The 23,800-nt window shown below is 42.1% G+C and overlaps 1 protein-coding gene across 7 annotated transcripts in view; it reads right to left on the bottom strand.

The window, feature by feature from the left end:
• The window catches only part of PER2 (period circadian regulator 2), a 45,314-nt gene extending 29,627 nt beyond the window's left edge, over positions 1-15,687 (bottom strand). The window contains exons 1-4 of one of the 7 annotated variants that reach the window (XM_050308187.1): positions 15,587-15,670; positions 8,499-8,555; positions 7,516-7,577; positions 5,389-5,641 (exon numbers count right to left, since the gene is read on the bottom strand). The gene's annotated coding sequence lies outside the window, so the exon portion shown is untranslated. Of the gene's footprint in view, positions 1-5,388; positions 7,578-8,498; positions 8,556-15,586 lie in introns of all 7 variants that reach the window. The other 6 variants (XM_050308191.1, XM_050308190.1, XM_050308188.1 and 3 more) reach the window with 6 other exon arrangements.
• Positions 15,688-23,800: the final 8,113 nt, after the last annotated feature.

Genomic DNA, 23,800 nt, shown 5'->3' with positions numbered 1-23,800 from the left:
TCCCATTCAGACATCAGAGCATTGCTTACTTGGTTTGGAGGTCATCTAGGGTGTTTTGGTTTTTTATGCTGGGTTTTTTAAAATAAATAGTATTGGCCTGTTTCTTTTAAGAGCTGTCATTTTCACTAGTTCTTCATTTCTTTCTCTGTACAAGAGCCATGCAGGCAGGCAGACAGATCACACAGTAGGAACAGGGAGACTAAGTGTACAAACCCATCTACTTATCAACAGCAAAAACTCTAAGACAGAAATAACTCTGAGATTCATCTACTGATTACAACTAACTTGGGGAGGGGGGTTGACAAAAATTGTTTAGAAAACGTTAAAAAAACAACAACAACAACAACAAATATCCCTTCTTTTAAAGCAAATTCTAATGCGCCAGGCTCAAAAATCAGCATTTACATGGAGGCAAATCAAGAACAAACTAATACTGAAGTCCCGTCAAAAGAGAAGTACTACAGAGCAGTTCAACTTTATGAATAATCGTATTTAATCTGACTCACATCCTCATCTATGTCAGCAACCCACTGAGACAACAATACTGCAAAACTATAAACTAAGATGCTCTGAACTATGTCATTCATCAGCAGGGAAAAAAAGCGTTGTTTTCAAGACAAGAGAACCATGTTTGTTCCTTCCTCTTCGTTCCTTTAAAATATTCAACATTACACTTGTTGACTAATAGACCTCTGACTGGAATAACAAAGTCAATAAAGAAATGCTTAACTGCGTTTTGTTAATAGTAAGTGCAGCAGCTTCCTTTTAAATGCAAATAAATAAATATTTATATTTTTAGAAAGACTGTAACAGAAAACATTCACAAGAATAATTTAAAACACACTACGGATTCAACTCCTCTTAAAAAGAAACCACAGGGAAACTATTTTCTTACCCTCCTAACTGATGTTTTTTCAGACATTTTACATTTATTTTGAGTTTTTCCAGAAAATACTATTCATCTCCCTGCTTGGTCAAAGTAATAAGCAAGGTATTTGCTTTCATTTGAAAGAGGAAGTAGGAAGTGTAGTTTAAGGGCATTCACTTAAGCTATCAGTAATGGGATAAAAATAGAAATACCTTTTTTTTCTTTACAAGTTTATTCAGTAGTTCTTGACTGTAGGTAATAATAAAAAAAATTCTTTGGGTAGAGTGAAATATACTGACTTTTCACTTCTGCACATATTCACTTCAGGTACCCCAATCCAGAGAAAATAGACATCCTGCCATGCTGTTGTATTGAACAGTACTGCACAGGCAGTAAATTACACTTTAGTAGCTCTAACAGTTCTTTTCCAGACCAAGTTAACCACTTCTGTCCTAAAAATTACATAACTGGAACTTGCAATAAAAGAATATTTACTCTTAGCTGAAGCTAGTATTATGTCACATACTCTAGTGGTCAATGATTAACTAGATCAGACAGCTCACCTCTAATTTAATCTCTCCGACAGAGCAAGCTCACACTTCCACTTGCCTGCCTTTATCTAGACATCTGCAGAGAGTTCCATGCCAGGTTAGAGTCTGTTCTGGCCATGCAGGCTCCCTGTGAGCCTCCCTGCTGAGAGGGCAGGGTAGGGTGCCCATTACACCATCTGTAGTGCCATGGCCTGGGCCTGACCATCCCAGGATAACCACAGCTGGTTTTGTGGTAGAGTGACCAAAACCACCACAGGGCTCAGGAGAGTGAATTTGGAATGTGGAACATTCATACAGGGAACATCTGTATGGACAGCACGAGACAAACCTTCTGTTACTGCAAAGGTAAGGAGTGTTTTATACGTATGTTAATACTGTCAGAACCAAAACAACCCTATCTGCTAGTGAACTATGTTAGATGGTTTTTTTAGAGACGGGGAAAAAAAATCTCTAAAAATAAAATTAAAAAAACCCCACCAACTTTGCGCTGTTATGTTTAATCCTATAAAGAAAACTACGTAAATCACAATTGATAGGTTTATAAGCATGAACCAGAAGACAGACTCTTAGAATAGCCCTAAACTCTCCAAAGATAATTAGCCCAGTGTCACAGTAACACATATATCAGTAAAATTGTGCTATTTATGGGAAGAACAAGGACTGAGCCACAGCTTTCCTAGTCTGAATGTAAATATTTTGTATTTTAGTCTTTAAGTACGAGAAACCTCTTCTGAATTCCTAAGCCAGAGAGTATTACATAGGCTGTAGTATTTCCAGCCTCAAGAGTTGCCCACAAATATTTTTTTGACACAACCTTTCCTTGGAAAATTATTTTGCCAAAAAGTCTTGGAAAATCTTTGGAAGTTTAAGAGGCAACAAAAATGTGCCATAGCTAGCTTCTAGAGTCTTACACAGTTTGAAATTCTCAGCTGTTAAACCACTGATGAGTAATTTTTTCCACCTCTAAATATCATCTATTGTCTCGTCTCCTCCCTTCTTTCCCTGATAGCATCTGCCAGGTACCTGAAGGAAACTTCAACAGTATTTCCTTAAGTGGGAGAGAATTATTCCCTATATATATATATATGTATGTCATGCCACAAACAAAAATGAGCAGCTAAGTAATGGAGAAGATACAAGTTTGACCTCTTTAAAGGTATCTTTCAAAAAGAACTGGCTCAACTTCTTGAGGTGGAATGGTGTTCTCTAGCAGGACCGGAAGATTACCAGCACTGGAAGTCAGTATTGCACAAAATTTCTTCTGTTTCAAAATCTCAAAAGCCTCAGTGCCAGAGACACATACCAGAGTAAGGAATATAGGAAGAGTAAACAGGAAGTAACAAGAAAAATATTATGATAAATTTGCAAGAGCTTCTGGGGAAAGAAGAAAGAGGAGCGTTTCTAAAACAAGGTTTTGTATAAGAATAATCAAAAAGGCCAAGAATCCCCTAAAGTAGCAACGTTAATATATGCCATAACTTTGGAGAGATTTTCTAAGAAGAGGCTGGAGTAACTGTGAAGAAAGAACAGACTGGCAACAACCCTGCCCCATGCTCTGTGCCTGTAATTTAGATAAGAATGATGCAGCTGGCTAGACTTCAGTCTCAGGCACAGAAAGACCTTAAGTGGAACATCTGCATGCACACGCAAGCACTGTGCAAGCACTTCAGCAGCACAGACAGCCAGACATCACAAAGAGATTAATTAACTTTGAAACTAATCTCAGCCAAAATGACATAATAAATTGCACATATTCATCCCACTCATACGCTTGAATAAATTCCCAATCACTAACCAAACAGAACTGGGAAGGCAAAACCTTGCATACTTTGCCAGTCTGAGGTTCTCTCCTGCTACCAGTTTGAAGAAGGTAATTACATCCCACACCAAGTTCAGTAAGCATCTGAACATGGAAACAGAAAGAACTTTTTGGTTTGCTCTTGAGACAAGTATATTAAGTCAGTTTTTTTTCTTTATTTGCTCCTCCATCTTTCTAAACCTTTAAGGGAGGTTGTCTTTTTTGATGCTGCAAATAAATTTTTTTTTAATCTTAAACTGGCATCAGTTAAGTTTGATTTTAAGGCAACTGGCTTACAAAAAAACCCATTCTAGTAATATAGATAGAGTAAGCCTTCCAAAGTCACTCTGGCAAAGACTAGAGCTCTTCAAGGTCCTGAAGAAGTGTATGAAAAAGGCAGTGTAATTCCACTGAGCACTAAGGACAAATGTAGGCATTGATATGCCAGGTTAGAGGTGCAGCAAATGTCTTCTGGTTATTCATTAGCTACAGTAGCTCCTTTATTCTGCAGTAAGACAAAGGGAATGGCCTGAACTTTAACATCCCCAGAAAAACCCACCAAAATACATATGGACAAATGCTGGAAGAAGTAACTGAGCTTCTGTTTTTGAAAAAAACCTCAAGGAGGACGGTAGAATACCAAGGAGGTGAATTTCTTTTGAAACTATAGTATTGAAACACAAAAATCTTGTTCCAGGAGAGATCTGATTATATTCAGGTAACAGATTTTTCCAGATTTCTTTTCACACAAAACCTATCATGTTTAGTATTGTCAATTAAAAAATGAGAAACTAACACTCCAGAGTCAAAATTATCCAATTCAAAACCTGAGTAAGAGGACAACATCTTGAGATTTGAGTCTAAATTTGCAACTACTATGAACTTACCAATATTCCCAATGAAGCAAGAGGCACACCACAGTTTATGACTATAGACATATGAATATTCAGGTACTCTTAACTGTACTAGCACCTATAGGAGACATTCCTAATGGTCAGGATAAAATTTTACTGAAGATCTTATCAACAAGAAGGGTTTCTGCATGTCTTCTGGATTTTTGCTTTGCAAAATAGTAAAAGTTTTCTCATTTGTATGACAAATAACTAGCAAGGGTTTAATCATATCATGCAATTCGAGAGATAACTGAAAATTAACATCCACAATGAATGCATTCTCCCTGTGCAATTAGACAATAATTAAATGCTTGGTAGTAGCAAAACATTACAAGAATATATTGAAAAACAAACAATAATCCAAGAAGTGACTTGTTCAACTCTACAACTTTACCAGCAACACCAAGAGTTTCATGTTTTTCTACCAAGAGACAGACCAATTAACAGAATACTTTCACTAGGACATTCTGAAGGAAAGGGGAAAAGCAAAAGCTGGCAGTATTCTCAGACTTCACTATAAGAAACAACAACAAAGATGCTTAATTATTTCCTGCAGGAACTCTTTACTAAAAAAATATAGAAAAACTTCCTTTTTTACTAGATTTCTCATCTCACTTCAAGTAATAATAAAGTTTTGCTTTGTTTCTTTACAAGCAATGACGTTTAACTCAATTTTCTACTTATGCCAATAAAATTATCAACAACTTCTAATATATCACCAGTGCTGATATCTGAATTTCACAGTATTAATTTCAAAATCTGTTGATAAGGATTCACCTTTCAGTTCAAGGGAACCCTGAACACAAGTCTCTTATTTTCAAAAAAGTAATATCTTTATAAAGGTCATGCCCATTAACCACTGCTCCCAGCTGCCACTTTCCAACAAAGGGACTGATCAAGACACAGCCCTGCTCCAGAGGCATCCAAGGGCCACCCTGAATTTATAGCAGCTCCTGGACAGGAAGAAGTCAGCATCAGATCAGGGTCCTTTCATCCATAGTAAGGATGCTTCCAACCAGGTTGTTTCCCCAGTGAAGAAACTCAAACTTGAATTTAAGAATAAGTATGGTTTTAGGTTAAAACTGTTTTATCTTCAAATAAGGTAACTCCCAATTCATACCCAAAAAATTATTCTGAATGAGTAGATACATGACTGAAATCCGAGTTTTAAGATAAAACAAACACAGAACAATATATTTTCTGCATAAGCTCTAGAGGGGCAGGAGGAGAAGCACCTTTCCACGAACATGAATCATAATAATTATGCACGTTTCTTACCTGTTTTTAATACGAAAAGTTGGTAAAAGTGTTTATCAAGCTCCCTCCCAGCTAGCATCAAAAGCATGAGGTGCCTAGGTCCAGAGTCTGCCACATGCATTTAATTCTTGTCTCCTCCTCTTCTACTGGAAATCTTTGACCATTACAGAGTCCGGACACCTCTATAACTATAAAATATAAAAGAAATACCTGGGCCCCCCAACAGTGTCCTCTTCAAACAGATACCAGAGAGATGCTCACAGCTATGTCATGCCTACGCAGATAAATGTTGGTTAAACATGAAACTGTCATACAGCAGAGGAATAAGACACAAATTTGCATTTTAAACACTTCTGGTCTAAAATAAGGCCTTATTGCATTTTAAAACAACAGAATCTTCTATGCTAGATAAAATAACCCTTAGGATTCACAATCAGTATGGTATCACACTATGCACATAGTCTGCATGAGCTGACACAGCCACTAAGAGCAGGGTCAGCCTCTCCAGTAGGTCAAGAGCCAAATGCCTGGTGTGGTCACAGCAGGAGCTCCAGGTTTGGTTAAACACCATTTTACCACCTGATCTAAACTCATCTACATCACTGTGGGCTTGGTATAGGCAATGAAGATTTTACAAGGCAGCTGCAAAATTTCAATTTGCATAATGATTCCAGGTCAAGAGGTCAAAAGGGACCCCTGGAGGTATCCTGTCCAGGCAGTTACCTAGAGCAGGCTGCCCAGGACAACCTCCAGAAGACTTCTGAATATCTCTGAGGATGGATATTTCATAGTATCTCTGGGCAATTTGTTCCAGTGCTCACTTACCCTCACAGTAAAAAAGTGGGTTTTTTATGGTCAGAAGGCTGTACTAACAAAGTCCATTAACACTATTATTCTTCCTAATAAAAACAGTTTCTCAAGAGAGACACTGGGAATTTTGATGGAAAAAACAAGAAACTGAAAGGTCTTCTACCAAATCTAGCAAACTAAGTCTGCTGGTACATGCCACTGCCATGTAGCACAAAAAAATAGTACAATAAAAGCCACAAATTCAGAATATCAACATTTGTGTGACAAACAGTTACATCATTTTAAGTGCTTCATTTGAATATGCAGAAGAAACGTTTGGAACAAAAATCTGGAACAGTGTTCAAATCCCAAGCTAACCACTTTGGAAGACAGCCCATGTTAACATGCCTTAATTTAACATGCTGCATGTCTACTAACTGTTAAAAGTACATTTGTGTTGGCCAGATTTAAGGAAGAATTTATTCACAACATTCCATTCTGCATAACGTTGCAAAGCTGACTTGAGTTCTAAAATACTCGCATTATGATTCAAACCTGTATACATTGGTTCTTTAAATGTTTGTGCTTCTGACTTTATGATAAATTGATGAAACAGGATTTAAACTATGAGCTTTCTACCTCTGACCACAAGAAGTGTTAGAAATTGCTGTAGCCAGAACTACTCGCAGATTTCACAGATTTTTAGCTTGGAAATTAAAAACATGAAATGTCCTTAAGCACTAGTTAAATCCTTGCCTAAAGGCAGCTCTTCTAACTCCCTTACTCTAACCCAACTCCCTGTAAAATTTTCAGAGGTTAAAAAAAGTAAAAAAGGTTTAACAAAGTCTGGGTTTGAAGAGGATATTCACAGTAGCAGCATGTACCATTTTAATTGTGTCTCCTATTGGTTTCATCTACTTAGCCCATTTAGGAAGACATTAAGAAAAAATAGTCCTTGTAAACTACTTAAAATTCTCATGATAAGCCTTTCCACAGTTTAACTGAAAGGAAGACAAATCTACACCAAAACCACTTTTATCTGAAACAAAATGCCTGGTCTGAATGACTTGTATTTAAACAGTGTGAACAGAACTAGAGGCACTAAAATCCCATCATTTTTTTCTATTATTTAACAGAGGAAATGTACAGGTGATTGAGTATGGCCAAATCGCAAAGAACTAAGAGTTCATCTATGGATGGCATCTCAAAGATCTTTTCCTCAGAAGGAAGTCTAATTTGTTCAGTTTACAAGTAATACAGAACTTGTGACATTTCCTTTGATACTAACATACATCTATTCTAAGCACAGAAGACTTCAAATATTAGAAAGGAGTGAACAACCTGCTTTAGGGAACACACCTGAATTACAGGATGCAAACCAAGCTGAACCAAGTTCACTTTCTGTAGAACTGAAGCCCCACCTGGAGCATTAAAAAGAGAATGTTGTCAGATCTTAGAACCAATTCAGAACACATCTTTTAGCTACAGAAAAACAGGTTAGATTTTTTTCAATTTCTTAGACTAAACAGACATTATACTGTTAATCCTCAAAATCTCAGTTACAATTTCATCTGTTTTGCAATATTACAGTACTATCCAGACTAGCTTATTAATAAACTTCTGCACTGCAAACAGTACAGATCACAGAATCAACCAGGTTGGAAAAGACCTCTGAGATTGAGTCCAATCCATGAGCCAACACCACCCTGTCAACTAGACCATGGCACTGAGCACCACATCCAGTCTCATCTTAAATACCTCCAGGGACAGTGACCCCACCACCTCCCTGGGCAGTCACATTCCAATGTCTGATGACTCTCTCTGTAAAGAATTTCTTTTTATTGTCCAACTTCAGCCTCCCCTGGCACAGCCTAAGCCCGTGCCCTCTTGTCCTACTGCTGCTTGCCTGGAGAAGAGACCAACCCCACCTCGCTCCAGCCTCCTGTCAGGGAGTTGCAGAGAGTGATGAGGTCTCCCTGAGCCTCCTGTTCTCCAGGCTTAACAACTCCAGCTCCCTCAGCCTCTCCTCACAGGACTTGTGCTCCAGACCCTTCCCCAGCCTGGTTGCCCTTCTTTGGACACTCTCCAGCCTCTCAATGTCCTTCCCGAACTGAGGGGCCCAGAGTTGGACAGAGCACTCCAGGTGTGGCCTCACCAGCAGTGAGTACAGGGGCAGAATCCCTGCCCTGCTCCTGCTGCCCACACTGTTGCTGATGTTACAGCTCGAAGGAAACGTACAGAGGAGCAACAACAAAAGTACATTAAAAAACCTCCCAGTTCAGACTCACTAAAAGGTACTGATATTACAAATCAGTTTCTCAGGGACAGCATAAAACACTCACCTTAATGAACGTACTGATCGTGATCTTTCAAAATCTGAAAATGTCATTAATATATTCCTATAAAAAAAAGAGAACAAAGTTTTATAAGTTAGATAAAAATTTACTATGAAAATAAATCAAGTCCATTTAATAATGCACTACAAGTCCAACCATGTAAAATATGTGTTCCAAGATGAAGAACAGTTATAAAGACTACAAATACAAAATGAGAGGAAATGCAAGAAATTTTATTGATAAAAATATTTATTATTGTAACCTAACTTCTAAATTGGTTCTTTGAGCAATGCACAAAGTAACTTTCCACTGAATTCTGTTCCCTTCGTAACCATAAGAAACCTCCTCAAATTCCATCTCCATGATCTTAATTTATTGTTAGAACATTGTTTAGATAATACAGATACTAACACTATGTATTTCAAAATGCTGACAGCATCCAAGCTAAAGAATTAGTATCATCTGGTATAAAGTCTGGGATCACATTTAAGTTATGTTTCTTCTTCCGCACATTACAATCTTAAACCATTCATTACCAAAATTCAAATTACAAATTAACCTCAGCAGATGAAAAACTTCTGAGAGCTAATTCCACAGAGAAAAAGTATTGACATCATGACCAAGATTAGTTTCATATTCCAAACCACAAGTATGCATTCTTAGAGCAAAAGTTGTTCTCAGTTTACTAAAACTTACACTTCTACACACATCTGATAGAAAAAAAAAAAAAAGGTATCACAGATAGAAGGTTTCTTAGGCCCCCAGAGGGTCAAATAGGAAAAAAATATAATCCCTTAGTTCTCAAGTAATGGTTCCTAAATGGACTTAAGTTTATGTCACCAGTCACTTGTATTCCTGAAGCACCCATGGCACTGCTATTATTTAATTGCCTTCCAGTTTTAGGTTGGTTTTGTTGTTTCTAAAGCTGCTTGTTTTCCCTGAGGAATAACTCACAGTGAAAAGTAAGGTAACAGGACCAAGTCAACTCAGTTTTACTGAGAACAGAAGGATACCAGCACATTGTTGCACTTGTCAAGTGAAAGACTGTAAGAAGTCAAACACCACAGCAATTTCCCCTTTACCTCTTCCCAAAAAAAGTTGTTCCAAACTATTCCTCCATCCTCTAGAAGGAATTGTTCTCATTTCTGCCAGTCCAAGAATAAAGCTTATTTTATGATTTCAGGTTTCCTTGTTCTGTTAAGCCCAAAACCTCAAGATTCTACAATGGACATGGACTGACCATCCCCAAGAGCCAACAGAAACCGGCTTTCTCAAGGTTATTCCTTCACCTTGAATAATAAGCCATGGCCCAGAGCCAAGTTTAATTGCCAACAGGTTGCATATTTGCCATTAAAAAAAGAAAATAAAAATTGCAGCCTGTACCAAGACATCTTGTGAAGACACTAAACATTATCTCCTTCTCCTGCCCCATTCTAATTTCTACACATCCTTCCTTCAGTCTTCTTATAGGTAACTAAAGTTGCACTCGATGTGAATTTTAAAAATAACCAACATTTCATTCTCTTTGTCACCAGAAAATGCTGTTCTCTTCTGGAGTGGAACTGAAGAAACCATTAAGCACAGCAATATTCAGAACTCTAGTACCTGCACATGCCAACTCTTGTCCTCTTTGAAAAAAAAAATAACAAAAATTATATGCTTGAGATTGTCAAGTGTTGTCACAGAAAGGAGGGAAAAATTATCACACCCCATCATATATTCATATACTTTGCCTTTATTATAGGTCAAACTAGATCAAAAGTATCTCAACACTACATTTCAACTATAGTATTTGTTGAGATCCTCATTAAGCAGCATACTTGCATATCTACTGCTCTCCTCCCTTAAAGAAAAGGGCAGGATTTCACCATGGGGTGTTACATTTATAGAAGTTCCAGGCTAATACTGCTCTTAAGACATTTCTGCAGTTCACACCCTGTTAAAGATTTCAGTCAGAATGAAAGTCCCATTCTGGAAGACTCTGTGCCAAATAAATTCTAGACCCCATCACATCAGTAATACACTCCAAGAAGTGCAGCAACCTAACAAACATGATGTACTTGTCCTGGGAGTTGGACATATTAGTACTGAAATAAGAGCTCAAGTCACAGAAGAACCCATGCTGGCGAGGTAATTGAAATGAAGTAAGTCCTCTATATACTGGAGATCTTTGTAAAATTAAACTAAGCAGAAACATAGAAGTACATGTAATAAGGTCAAGCACAAAAACTGTACTAAGATACAAAAGCTGCAAGGAATAAGGAGAATAGGCAGCAAAACCAACAAAAAAGAAAAGTACTGGACATCCTCTCCACTTCATCTTGTCTCGCTAAGCTTCAATTATGAGAAGTTACAGATGTCATTGCAGAGGCACAGTGAAGTGCCTCTGTTTTAGGACAGGGTGTTAGAATGCCAGTGTAGCTTTGGATCTACTTCTAAAAAGCCAGTTCTACTTAAAAGCCATCTATACATGGAAATCTCTAACTATTTTATCTATAAGAAAAAAATCAAGAACTAAGGATTATAATAGTACACTCAAAAACAGGTGGAAGCAAACCTAACATCTTTCCTTAACATTTTGGCATACAAATGAGCTCTCTTTTCCTCCAAACACCTGCAGCCTGCTCATACAATCTGTAAAATCTCCTCAAACTCTTGCCCTAAGGAACACGAGCTCTGTATTTTAGTCCACTTGTCATGGAAACAGCATGTTGGGTCTCTAACCCTTCAGTACCCCTAATAAATTTTTCCTTTATATTGAGAAAAAACAAAGAAGAAAGGAAAATCATACTCCATGATTATGTATCTTCTACAGGCAAACTTGTCTAAATCAGACTACCAAGAAAAGTCAGTGAAACCAGAAGGCTTCTCTAGGACTACCACACACTATCAGCAGCAGCTGAAAACATCTGTGCAAAAATTTCTTGATCTTACAATAGCCTTCACACACAAATTCTCATAACCTCTCTTACATATAAGCAGGGACAACATGCACTTCAGAACTACTGCCTGTGCAACTTGAATGAAACACTGTATTGCTGCTGTCCCTCAGCAACTCCTCAACTGGGAGAGAGGACCAAGTGAGAGGATTCTGCACCAGTACAAGTCCCGTGCAGGCACTCAGACAAAAGGACCCTATCTACACTGAAAGGATAACCTCAGAAACACAAACCAGCAGCACAGAAGCCTGCCCTGCCCCTGTTCCAGCACTGCTGGCAGGCAGAGTACAAGCAGGCTGCACAAGCGTGCCTGGTGATCTACTAAGCCACTTAGCAGAACATCGGATCACCGCCGTATGCTCGGGCATGTGGATCCCCATGTGTGCGGGTGCCTCCCTACTACATATGCCTCTGCCTCGCTGGCAGTAACAACAGAGCATGCTCTGCAGAGCAGCTTCACAGCCTCTCCACAGGTTTCACAGACATACCCAAATCATCTGACCCCTCTTCATCTTGTTCTCTGCCACACTGCATTTCACAAAAGCAGCCTTGGGCCACAAGAAATCCCAGCAACAGATAGCAAAACCATTAGCCTTTGAAATATGGGTTTGACTGCTACCTTCTCTTTTCCTTCTCTTTTCCCATGTTCTTTAAACACACTTAACAGAATTAACTATGTTGCCTGTAACTGAAAAGAAACACCCACACCCTCCTCCCCAAAAGATTCCTCTAAGTGTCAGAAGGCAGAGTTGTTCTTCACTAACCATTACTGGCAAGTAGAAGGTTTGCCTTACAACCAACACATGCAACATTAACAGCCTGACCCCCCGCTACAGCTGTGGGTAAGTTTAAGGCAGCAGTTAAAAGCAGGAAAGTGAACACCTTTTACACAGGATACAAAACATCAGTAGCATTACTTTCAAGACCAACATTTTCTGTATTCAACCTCATCTGTACCCAAAAGTGCAAGTCAAAGCTCTTCAGACTAATACAACAATAACATTAAGAATGATACAGGTATTAATTGACCCCTTTGCTGTTCAGTGCTTGACAAACTAAGTTAACACAAGGAGTACTCAAGCAGTTCAAAACCTGCACTACAGGGATATAAATGGATGTGGAAAGTATGAATGCAGCAAGACAATCCAGTAAATAAGCTCTGTAATCCACCATCCTCATAGAGGAATTCTAGGCCATGCAACCAAAACTGGAGACAAAAATTCCTTTTCAGAAACACCTGATCATCTAGTAATTATGATGTGGTAACGTCATGAGTATTATATAGTGTCTACAGAACACTCACGCCAAGTATTGCACAAGGCCTTGCTAAGAACATGATGTTCCCTTTTAACATAGGCCAACCATAGCAACCCTATAGAAAACACTACAGTTGATGTAGACTAGTGATAATTTACTGGTTCTACTAGCTACAGGTAACATATCGCTTTTAATCCACACCAAATACACCTCATCCCACAGCAATTTGCACATGTGCTTATACTTCAAGGGGTTATAAAAGGTTTTCTGCAGTAAGTTATATTCTAATACTGTAAAGATGTTAGAGAAATAAGGGTGTGGCCAGAACCCAGGGAAAAAAACCCTGGTTTATTAGTCTGTATCTCAGTCAAACACTTCCTGGTCATAGTAAAGTCTGAGGTAGAAGACACATCCAGAACTTTACTGCCAATCGCTTTCCTCATTTCACTCTGTTCTCATACTTTGGCTCCATCAACATCTCAGTTTACTCACAATACTTATTACTACAAAAATGTATTGTTTAGGGACAGGCTGAAGCAAGTTTACCTGATAAACTGAGTTGTTACATATTTTAATCTTATGACTGGAGGAAGAAAAAGTGGAGAAGGTAATATGACAGTATGCTCTCTCTGTAATGCTTCTCAGCGGAAATCCAAAAGGAATAAGAGTAAGCTGTAAAAATGAAGATTACTTAGATTTTCACTGATAGCATTCATATGCTAAAGCAAATAGAGGAAACCTAAAACAAGTCCCACCAACTGACAAATAAACAAAAAGCCCAGCAAAATCATTTAGTCTTTGAATTGTAAATGAAACCAGAAAACTTGCTGAATCTGAAGAAGTGCACAAAAGCAAAAAACCCGCTTTACATGCTTTTACCTTCTGGACTACATCAAGCCAAATGATGTAGTGACTTCTTCACAGGACAGGTTCTTTCACTGTACAGTGTTTGACACTTATGGCAACCACCCAACTAAGGTATTTGCTGTTCTACCTTGAAATAAACACCTGAATTGACCAAAACCCCACGAAAACCTCAAGGCTATTACTTTTTTCTTCTACTCTAGGTCAAAGGTCATCTCCTTTCCTCTATGTGTTACCAGTGAGGTAAGGAAACTCCAGAGTCCAAAATCAGAGCCGCACACCTCAGGACAGTGCCCTAATCACAAGACCTAGAGCAAGTTCTGGATGAAATGAGGACTCAGTCCAGTTCTCCAGTGAAACTGCCTCACTGCAGAAATAATGCAAGTTTCGGTAACAAAGGGAAAAAAAGATCCCAAAAGCATGCAAACACATGCAAGCATAAGCAAGAGGGAACTTGATGTTACAGTGCAACAATGCGGGCACTCTCCTTACACCAATCCAACTGTGGTTGAAACAATACTGGCAACTGGAAATGGTTTCTCACTACACTACATCAGGTTTTTACTCTATTTTTGACTTGATAGATTCTCTCCACGCTAGAATCATTACAGAACTTCGACATTTTCCTCCCTTACTTGTGGTAGCTATTATCTCAGATGTAAAAGACAATAAACCTCAGTCTGACATTTGGAAGACAGAGGCTTACAAAAAGATGAGAAAGACTTCTTATCAGGGCCTGTAGTGACAGGATGAGGTGCAGTGATTTGAAACTGCAAGAGGGGAGATTCAGATTGGACATAAGGTTGAAACAGTTGGTCTCGATGATCTTAGCTGTCTTTTCCGACCTTCATGATTTTGTTTCTTCAGAACCCTTCAATGCACTGTCTCAGCCAAGTTACTGTTTCACTGGCATAGACTTGCAGAGCGCTACAGTTTCCAAGTACCAGAGACTTCATACGGACATCTCAGTGGGCTTTTTAAACTCCCGTGGAACACTGAGAGTCCTCTACCCTATCCTAACCTATTACAGAACGTCAGACGTAGAGTGTCAGCTTGACTGTTACCATATTGCTCATCTATTTGCATGAAACTGTACTTACATAAACTGTTTTGTAATCACGCATGTAATAGCATGCAACTAATGTGAGCAGCAGGCACAACCACACCGTCTCAAGGAAAAAAAGTATCCTCACAACCACAGGCAGCGCAAAAAAACCAAGCAGACAGCACCTGTTGCCCACTGTACCCGCACCTCACGCACGTGAGCAGTGCTGAGACTGTGGCTCTGAGTAACACAATTCCTCACGCGAAACATCCCCTCGGGCCGGCGGGCACGGCGCTGCCGCGGGGTGCTGCTCCCCGCACCGAGACACCCAGGGTGCCGGCGGAGCCCTCCGCGCCCCCGCCGTGCCCTCCGCACACACGCGGCCGCCAAGGACACCAGAGCGGAGCCCCGCCGGGGGACTGGGACTGGCCCCGGCCCCGCCGCGCCCTCCTCCGCCCCGGGCCGGACACGGGCGGGGGGCACCGCCATCCCCTCGGCCCCCCAGCCTGACCCCGCGAGGGCGCCCCTCGGAGCGCGTCGCTCCCGTCCCAGCCCAGCCGGGTGTGGGTATGCCCGTGCCCCCCGCTCCCGGACGCCCTCCCGGTGCGAGGCGGGCGGGGGCCGCGCAGCGCTCAGCCCCGCACCCGCTCCGGCCATGGACTCACAGCCGGCGGCCGCCTCCCCGCTGCAATCCCGACGGGGTGGGGGGGGTGTGTCACAACCGCCCCTCGCTCGGCTGAGAGGGAGCCCCACGCGTCCCGTCCGCGGCGGGCCGGGGGTGGCGGCGCCACGGACCCCGCGGGACAGGAGGCGACCCGCCCGTCCATCGGCCCGGCAACGGGAGAGCCCCGGCGCGGGGGTTATGTAACCTCGGCCCGGAGGACGGCGGGAGGAGCGGAGCCCCCGTACCCCCCGAGCCCGCCGCCCCTCCCGCCGCCCCTGCGGGCCTCGGTCCCCGCGGGGAGCGCGCCCGGCGGGCCCCGACTCACCACACACGGCCCGTCCCGCGGCCCCGGCGCGTCCCGGCTCGGGCTTCATACGGGCAGAAACGTGACCGGCCGCCGCGCGCCCGCCCCGCCCGCGCGCCGATTGGCCGCGCGCGCCTGACGCAGCCGCTGCGCGCGGGCGGGGCGGGCGCGCCGCTCGCCCATTGGCCGCGCCGCCCGCCGCTCACTTTACATAAGCCTCACGTGTGGCACCATGTTTCCACCGGCCGCCGCCGCCGCCGCCTCCCGAGCCTGCCCCGCCGTACCGCCCCGCCCCTCCCCACGCCGCCGCCACCGGAGCGCCGCTCACCCCCGCCCGCCCCGCCGCCCTCCCGCCGCGGCCGCCTCGCTCTCCTCCGCCCTGCGCCCCCCGCCGCCGGACCGCAGGGCCGAGGGGGGCGCGGGTCACGTGACGGCCCCGGGGGGAGCGGCCCCGGCCCCGCCCGCTCCGAGCTGCCCGTGACGTGTCGCGCGCGCGCGAGGGAGGGGGACCGTTGGCGGCCGCGGCGCGCGCCCGGCCCCTCAGAGCCCCCTCAGAGCTGCCCCTCGTGGCCCCTCACGGCCCTCTGCGGGCCCCCGGAGCGCATGGACGGGCGGAGGCGGCGGCCGCAGCCCTCGCTTACGACCCCGGGCTCGGTTCGCTTACATAAGGCAGCAGCGCCTGTATCTCGTTTCCTGGTGCCTCCGCCCGCGCTGGGTGCACTCCCTGAGAAGTTTCGAAACTGACCCCGCGCATTGTGCAGGAGGCGCCGGGTCACAAAGCCAAGTGCAGCGCTGGAGACCGCAGCGCTGCGGGTCTCTCCGGCGGGAGCCAGCCGGCAGCGGTTTGAATAGCTACAACTATGGTTAAACTAATAGTTTCCGCGGTGTTAAAGGTATGTGCCGTTCTCTTGTGGAAACTAGTTCCTGATACAGTACATGTTGCCATGTGATTACGCTCCATTCCAAATGTTTAAAAAGCAGTTTTTCATATTTATTCCGGAAAAATAAATATCACCCCCTTTTGTTCAGGCAAAACTCTCAGAAATTATTGACATTTCCCATCTTACAGTAGAAAAGAATGCAAAAAAAAAAAAAATTCTCCTACATCAGTCATACAGGTTCTGCTCAGGCCCCTGGACCATCCATCCTACACTGTGGTGAGACAGTGCCTGAGGTCTGAGTTGTTACAGGTCAGCAGTGAGGTTACCCAGTGCTGAGCAGTGCAGCTCTATTCGAGTCTCCACATCTTCCCAGGCTGAGCAGAGCCTGGGAAGGCTTATCCATATTCCAAACTCCCTCTGTCTCCATAGTGGTACATGGCTGTGCAAAGAAGGAACAGAGGACGTGCCAAAGCTCTGTCAGTCTGGGTGCCAATACCTCAGGCTGGTGGAACAGCATTTTACACTCGCTGCATACATTGGAGTTGCTCCATAGGATGTAACGCAGGGAAGCCATGAGGGCTTCCATTGTTTATCTGCAAAATGAGGTTAATGCCACCTCCCTCACTGTGGTGTTAAGGATAAGTCCATTAGGTACATAGATAGTTAAGCTGTGCCTGTTACAGAAACAGCCTGTGAGTAAAGGACTGTGCAGTATTTAACTTGCTGGCAAGGAGAGGGGGTGGGCGGAAGCATTAGGACCAGATTCTGCAACTGGATTTGTTGCACTGCACAAGTCAGCTTACCAGGATACCATTCTTAGTTTGTGCTCGTCTGAGGAATCTAATTTTAAGACTAATCCTAATTAGGTAGTCTCAGTATAGTTTGGTCAACTTGTTGTTGCTGTTAGGCCTTCAAATCCAAAATTTCATCATCTTCATATAATTTCTTTAGGCTTGGAGGGATGTAGAATTATGTTCTTGGTTTCCATGGAATGTTGCTTTTCATGTCATGTGCCAAAAATATCCATCTCTGGCTGTGTGTTAAGGGCTACATCTCTTACCAAAGACTCAAAGTAAGACACTTCAACCAAGGCAAAACTTTGAGGCCCCCTCTGCCCCCACCCTGTCAAAGGGCAAACACGAGGAGGGTGGCCAACTATGGCACTGTGGTAGAGCTGAGTGAGTTCCAGGACACACATTCATCACTGCAGCAGAGCATGCCAGTTCTGCCAGGAGAGCAGTAATCACCACCACCAGAAATAGCCAGTACCTTTTCCATCCTAGTAACTACCAGAGGCATTACTGGAGTTCTGCTTATTTTAAAAGGACACTCAACAGTTATTTTAGTCAAGCTTATGGGAAGCGTTTTTAAGTTCTATTCTTGTCATCTTGTAGTAGTTACATCTTTAATTAACTAAAAGCAGGGAAAGCAGTGTTATTAAAAATCTGATTGTGCACATTGAACCACTTCAGTCCAAATTTTTCTATTGTGCCTATTTTCTGGACATTGCAATCATGTGTATAGATACAAGTTATTCCAGACCCCACCAATCTGAAATAACAAGAAGGCAGGCACATGGTTTCTAAAGGAGTGAATATTACCACTGACTCAATGGCTTATCTGCTAAGAAACAAAGCAAAATAAAACGGTTGCAAAAACCTACAGGACAAAAATGGGTTTGTTTTTAAGGTCACTCTGTCTAGTAAGTAGCTATAACGTAGGGGTTTTAATAGCAGAAGGAGTAAAATATGTTTGTGTATGCATGCACAAACCGTTCTAAAGAACACAAAGGTTGTAACAAAAACATTAAAATGCTTCTGGGTTTTTTCCCAGCTTTGTTTATTTTTTTGTGCGTGTTCAGTTGTAACTGTTGGAGCGTGGAGAGAACAAATCATTCATATATTAGGCAAGCTCTTTCTATGTGACTGTTTCACCGTATGACACACCAGGTCCCGCACTGGCGCTCATCCAGAGCCGCTCTGGGGCGCTGAAGTGGGGCCCTGTCCTGCTTTAAATGCTGCCCGGCTCCCTCATGCGGTCTCGCCAGGAAAATGCCGGTCTGTGTGAGGTTTTTTTTATGGACTCCCACTGCTTCTCACACTTACACGACCAGATCGTTATCCCCACACACACAAAATGCTGAACCTTTTCCCAGCATACTTCAAAAAGTAGAATTTTTGCTCAAGGAAAGTGTTTCAGTCAGTTCCGATAAGCAGCAACATATTGACATTATCTACATTTTGGGGGGAAAAAATTGAGACTTCCCAAAAAACTACCTGAGGATTGCTTGCTTGGATTTGCTACTGATAAAGAAATAGAGGCTCCTCGTTTTCAAGTAACTATGCTTCCCTATCCACTTGTAGAAGTTACCTGTTCCAAGTTATACCACAGCACTGAGAGAACTGTATATTATTAAAAACAATTTTTAAAAATCAATATTTTACAGCTGGAGCCCACATCTAATTCTTCATTTCCTAAGTCTAATTACTCACCGTTTACAGTGACGCTGACAGTCATTGATTCTTGCAAAGATCCGGAAAGGCTTTTTTGCTAATGAGCAAAAGGCGTCAATGTTACTCTCTATATAGACAAAGGATAAGGGAAGGAAAAAAACAACTTTCCTCATAACCAGTGAATATACGGACAGGTTTTTCTAAGAGCATTATACTGTAGGAACAAACATAAAGATAGCAATATGATACAGTCTTGAAAACTCTTTGATTAAAATGTAAAGGAAAATAGGAAACATGATAAAGAAGTCCAGCTCAAACAGCAAGTTCCTAAAATGTGCTGCACTCAGAAGTCCTTTGCGTAAGTGTCTGGTTGTCTCCAGACAGAAAACCTTTCCTAACAAGTTCTGGGAAATGTAGTTTTTCATTCTGTCCCTATTTGTACTGTTTTCTAATTATCTTTATTAAATCCAGTTTCTGTTGGCAAATGCAGTGTAATTTTAAGTTCCCAATGCCTTGAAAAGTGACACGTAAAGGAGCCCTGAATTGTTCTTTTAGAAGGATACAAATGGCAAGGGTGTATCTCACCACTGTAAGTGCATGTGCCAATGCCCAAGACCATTACCGTGACTTTAGAAACAAACAGTTCAGAGCACTCCAGGTCTGAGATCCTGCTGTTTGCTTTAGCAACTTGCTTTCTGCAGTCAGACTCACAGAAGGCTGAATGAAGAGAGCTTGAAATTGAATCCACGGTGATGAAAAGGGGTTTTAAGCTTCCTGCATAACTCAGAGAGTGGTAGTTTGTGATTTCACAGTCTACCCAAGGTGACTTTACATATCCACCGAAAGGAACAGTCCTACCACCTCCACTGAGTTAAAAATCAGAGATTATGCAACTGCACTGTCAGCCAAGTTGGGAAACTGATTTGACTGAAAATATCCCATGAAAGAAGTTTTTGGTTGGATTACATCACAGCTGTGGGAGCACAAAAGCCAAACCAAAACAGGATCAAAGAACACATTTTGGGTTGGAGCGAGGATCCAAGACCAGTAGGAACATCAAATTACAGAGTTAGGCACTTAAAATGAAATTTGCATGTCATTAGACTAGCATAAGAGAGCTAATAAGCAATGGCAAGCAGAAAAGTGCATCCACATTCCTGCCTACTGTGTTGGATTTATACATCCTCTTCTGCTGTGAAAGAAGGTGACTACATCAGGTTGGGGTTCCCCATTCAAAACCACCCAGACTCATATGCCAGAGACAGCTTTCACAGGGGCTCTGGGCTGACCTGACATTGCGCTTTCATCAAGGGCTTGGCATCACCGCTCTTCACCCCACCCCTGCCACCAAGCACTCATAGTTATGTGGTCCTGGCCATTCCTTTTGCTCACTCTGCTACTTCCTTGGCCCCTCAGTGAGCCAGTTCAATTCGTTAATCTCTCAGAAAGCTTCCTGGGTTAGTTTCCTGCCTGTAAGCTAAATCTGATCCCTTGGTGAGAAAGTACACTCCTGAGTCCAGGCATGGCATGGACAGGGGATGGGAAAGCTCTTTTAAAGGCAATGAGATAGCAGAAGAACATTTCCACAGATTTTGATACCTGAGGCACTGTACTTTCTGGATTAAATGTGGCCACACATACCAGCTGCCCTTGAGACACCCAAATTCCTCAACAGACACGCGAGGCCTATGAGATGGTGCTGGGCCTGTAACACAGTGTATCCCAACACTTGACTCCCCACAACCACTGGTTCCTAATGCACATCTTGGTGTTGATTTAAACCCTGCCTTGCCTGACCAGAATCAGTTTACTGACCCCTGTTGCATTTATGATCTCCTTGGGGACTTACTTCTGTAGTGTTAACAATCTCTTACAAAAATAGATGTAAGATATGTACCTTCCTTTAAAAACAAAATAAGGACAGAGAGACAATCTGGGTACTGACTTTCCCACTAGTGAGCATTTATGCAATTTTTATCGAGTAGTCATTACATAAAATGTTGGATTAGGTCTTGGCATAGGACTGGAGCTGGACTTGTTCACAGGCAAACTCCCAATCACTGTGTGATGGAGTCACAACACTGCTGCTCTGAGCTATGAGGAATCTAGAGGCACCCTTATTCCTTACTTTGTTATAAGTTTTAAGAAACACATTATAATATTGAGAGATTTTAACAAAAACATTTGAAGAAATTGGATGCTAAGTAGGAAACTAGCTAGAATAAGTTCCAACACACCTACAGCCCTTCCTATCACAAAGTGTAACTTAAGCCAGACAATTAGGCATTCCTTCCACTAAGAATACTAATTATAGATTAGCAATTTATAGTTGTTGAGGAAGAGCCAAATTTTAAATTGGCAAAAACGTCTTTCTGTGTAATTTTTGAAGAGTGTCTCTCAATTAAAAACACTTCATTTTCAGATTGTTTCCTATTACTGCTCTGTGTCAGTTTTCCGGCGTTAGTTCACACTTGAGCTGTTTGGAACTGAGCACTGCTGCTACTGAAGTCAGCGGAAGCTTGGTTTTGTTTTCAGGAGATGGTAGCACTGACTGGCTGAGTTTGCTTCAGGAAGAAAAGCCTGACATACCTGGCCACACTACCAAAAACAAAGCAGGGATTTTAATAAGCCTATCAGGCACTGCAGAAGCCCCTTGCAGACTAAGCCAATTCAAGAGACTTCAGTAAATAAAGTTTTACAGATTGTGTCAATAAATAGAAGCTTATGATAAGCAATCAGAAATTCTTTAGGTTTAATTCTAATAAATTAGAAGAAAAAGAGAAAGGACAGCTCACTTTGCACACTGGCATCAAAAAATAGAACCAAAGAGTGAAGGATTGTTACAAGTTCTGTTTGGATAAATCCCTTTCATATAAACAGCTTTGGCAACTTGCTCAAAAGAAGACAGTAGCTGAAACAAAGAGGGCAGAAATATTTCCCATCTTTGTGGATTATCTAGTGTTTAGTTGGCACGAGCTTATCTACAACAGCCCTTTCCTCAGTGCAGCTCTAGGCACTTTCCTCATCTACCTCGTTTACCAGGTGTAAAACTACTTGAAAATTATGTGGCTGACATATCCTTGGGACTTCTTCCTATCTGTCACATTTGTAGACACCAGCCAATAAATTTAAAGTTGCCATGTGAATGAGGAGAGACAAACAAGCAGACAAAAATCAAAGTGATCGCATGAGCCTTTATTACACAGAAACCCAGTAGAATATAGCACTCATTGCCATAATGAGACATATTCTATCCATTTGTAACATGTGAGACTCCATTAGCAGTAGAACTCTGAAATTCAGTGCTTCTGTTGTGTAGCTACACAATAAAAATAAAAAATTAAACAAGCAGTTTAAGCCAGTGAATAGAAAAAACCCCTAAAACAAATCAAAACAAACCCTTACATTCCTTAAAGGAGAAAGATTTCAGGTCATAAAAAGGAAGCAGGAATCTTAAGTTATATTAGCTAATTGTTGCTCATTAAAAACTGCTGTCACCTTAAAGCACTGTGCTACAGGGAAGCAAAGGAACTATATTTGAGAAAAAAAGGGGTAGTTTAGAGCAAGAGAAAAAGATTGAAAGAAATCTTACCTTGCCAAAAGAGCAGAGCTGTGAGATTTGCCTCCTGCAGGCATTTATGAAAATGCTGTAGGGCTCGAGGTTTCCTTGGGTCTGGGTGGAAAACTAAATAAGCATCAAGGGCTCTTTCTTTCTAGTGGGTCTGAAAAACATATCCAGCTGCCTTTCAGCCCTTTTATTGATATGGGTAATTTACAATTACTATTTTGTTTCCCCAGCCCTGCTCTTTCACTGTGCATTACCAGCCAGCTATTGTGGGTAACAATGCTCATAGCTTTCGCTGGCTTCATTTACTGCTGAAGAAAGCAGTGCTTACTTAGGGAGACTTATCCCTCTCATGCTGTAATAGCATTCCTGTTCTTTTTATATGAATACAGGGCAGGGAAAACAGTGACTTAGTACATCTGGTTGTAGGAGCAGCCCAGGAAGACATATTCAAGCCAGCTTTAAAGTAGTGGAAACTCCCTGGACAGGTATAGAGCTCAGAGTGGATGCAAAGCCCACCCAAGAAGCCAAGTCAGAAGTGCTGAATCATTTATCCCGTTCTGGTAGAGCCTCCAGCTGGGAGCACACGGCAGGTTGAGGCAGGCTGGTCTCCACTGCAGTCCTTGCTGCTGGTATCCTCCTAACTGGTGGTGCCAGGATAATTTCCCTCTGCAGAACTTTATACCTTGACTATGTTAGTTTGCATATGATCCAATCTAGAATTCCCTATCAAGAATTACCTAACTCGTGTTAAGAGGAGTGATAAAAGCAACATGTGTTATGACTAAACCTAACAGCCTGTATTTAAAGACTGGGCTAATCTACTTCAGCTGTGTTTTGGCCTAGTCAGAGAGGATGTGTGTGCTACTCTTCAAGGCACTTCAGAAAGCAAACCAAAAAAGGGAATGTTTTTAAAATGACAGATTTTATACTTCACTGGAACCTAATAACCAATGAATCAACTTTTGTCATACACTGACTTTATACTGAGACAACATCTCCTCTTCACAAGTTCTAAAATGCAATTAAAGCACCTTGTGTCACTAGCTGTAAGTTATTACCTCACAGCAAACTTGATCATTAGAGCTTGGACTCAGGTCTTTCAGAAATACAAATCAGTGCTCAAGACCAGAGACATGGCACTTAACACATCATGGGGCTGTTACACCACACCTCAAATGTTGAGATGGAGCATCTTGCAATTCACACTGACTTAATGCAATTATCAGTTAGAGAAGCCAAATCTATTTGAAAAAACTTTTTCCCCAGCCACATGTTGGATTACAGTACAGTGAATTGTATAGGAAGACCACTAACCAAATACAGTTGAAAATTG

Source organism: Myiozetetes cayanensis, unplaced genomic scaffold (assembly GCF_022539395.1).
Source record: "Myiozetetes cayanensis isolate MyiCay16 unplaced genomic scaffold, myiCay2020 scf13, whole genome shotgun sequence".
In the NCBI taxonomy this organism is placed as follows: domain Eukaryota; kingdom Metazoa; phylum Chordata; class Aves; order Passeriformes; family Tyrannidae; genus Myiozetetes; species Myiozetetes cayanensis.
Note: the sequence above shows the minus strand (reverse complement) of the source record. Positions and strands in the feature narration are given on the sequence as shown.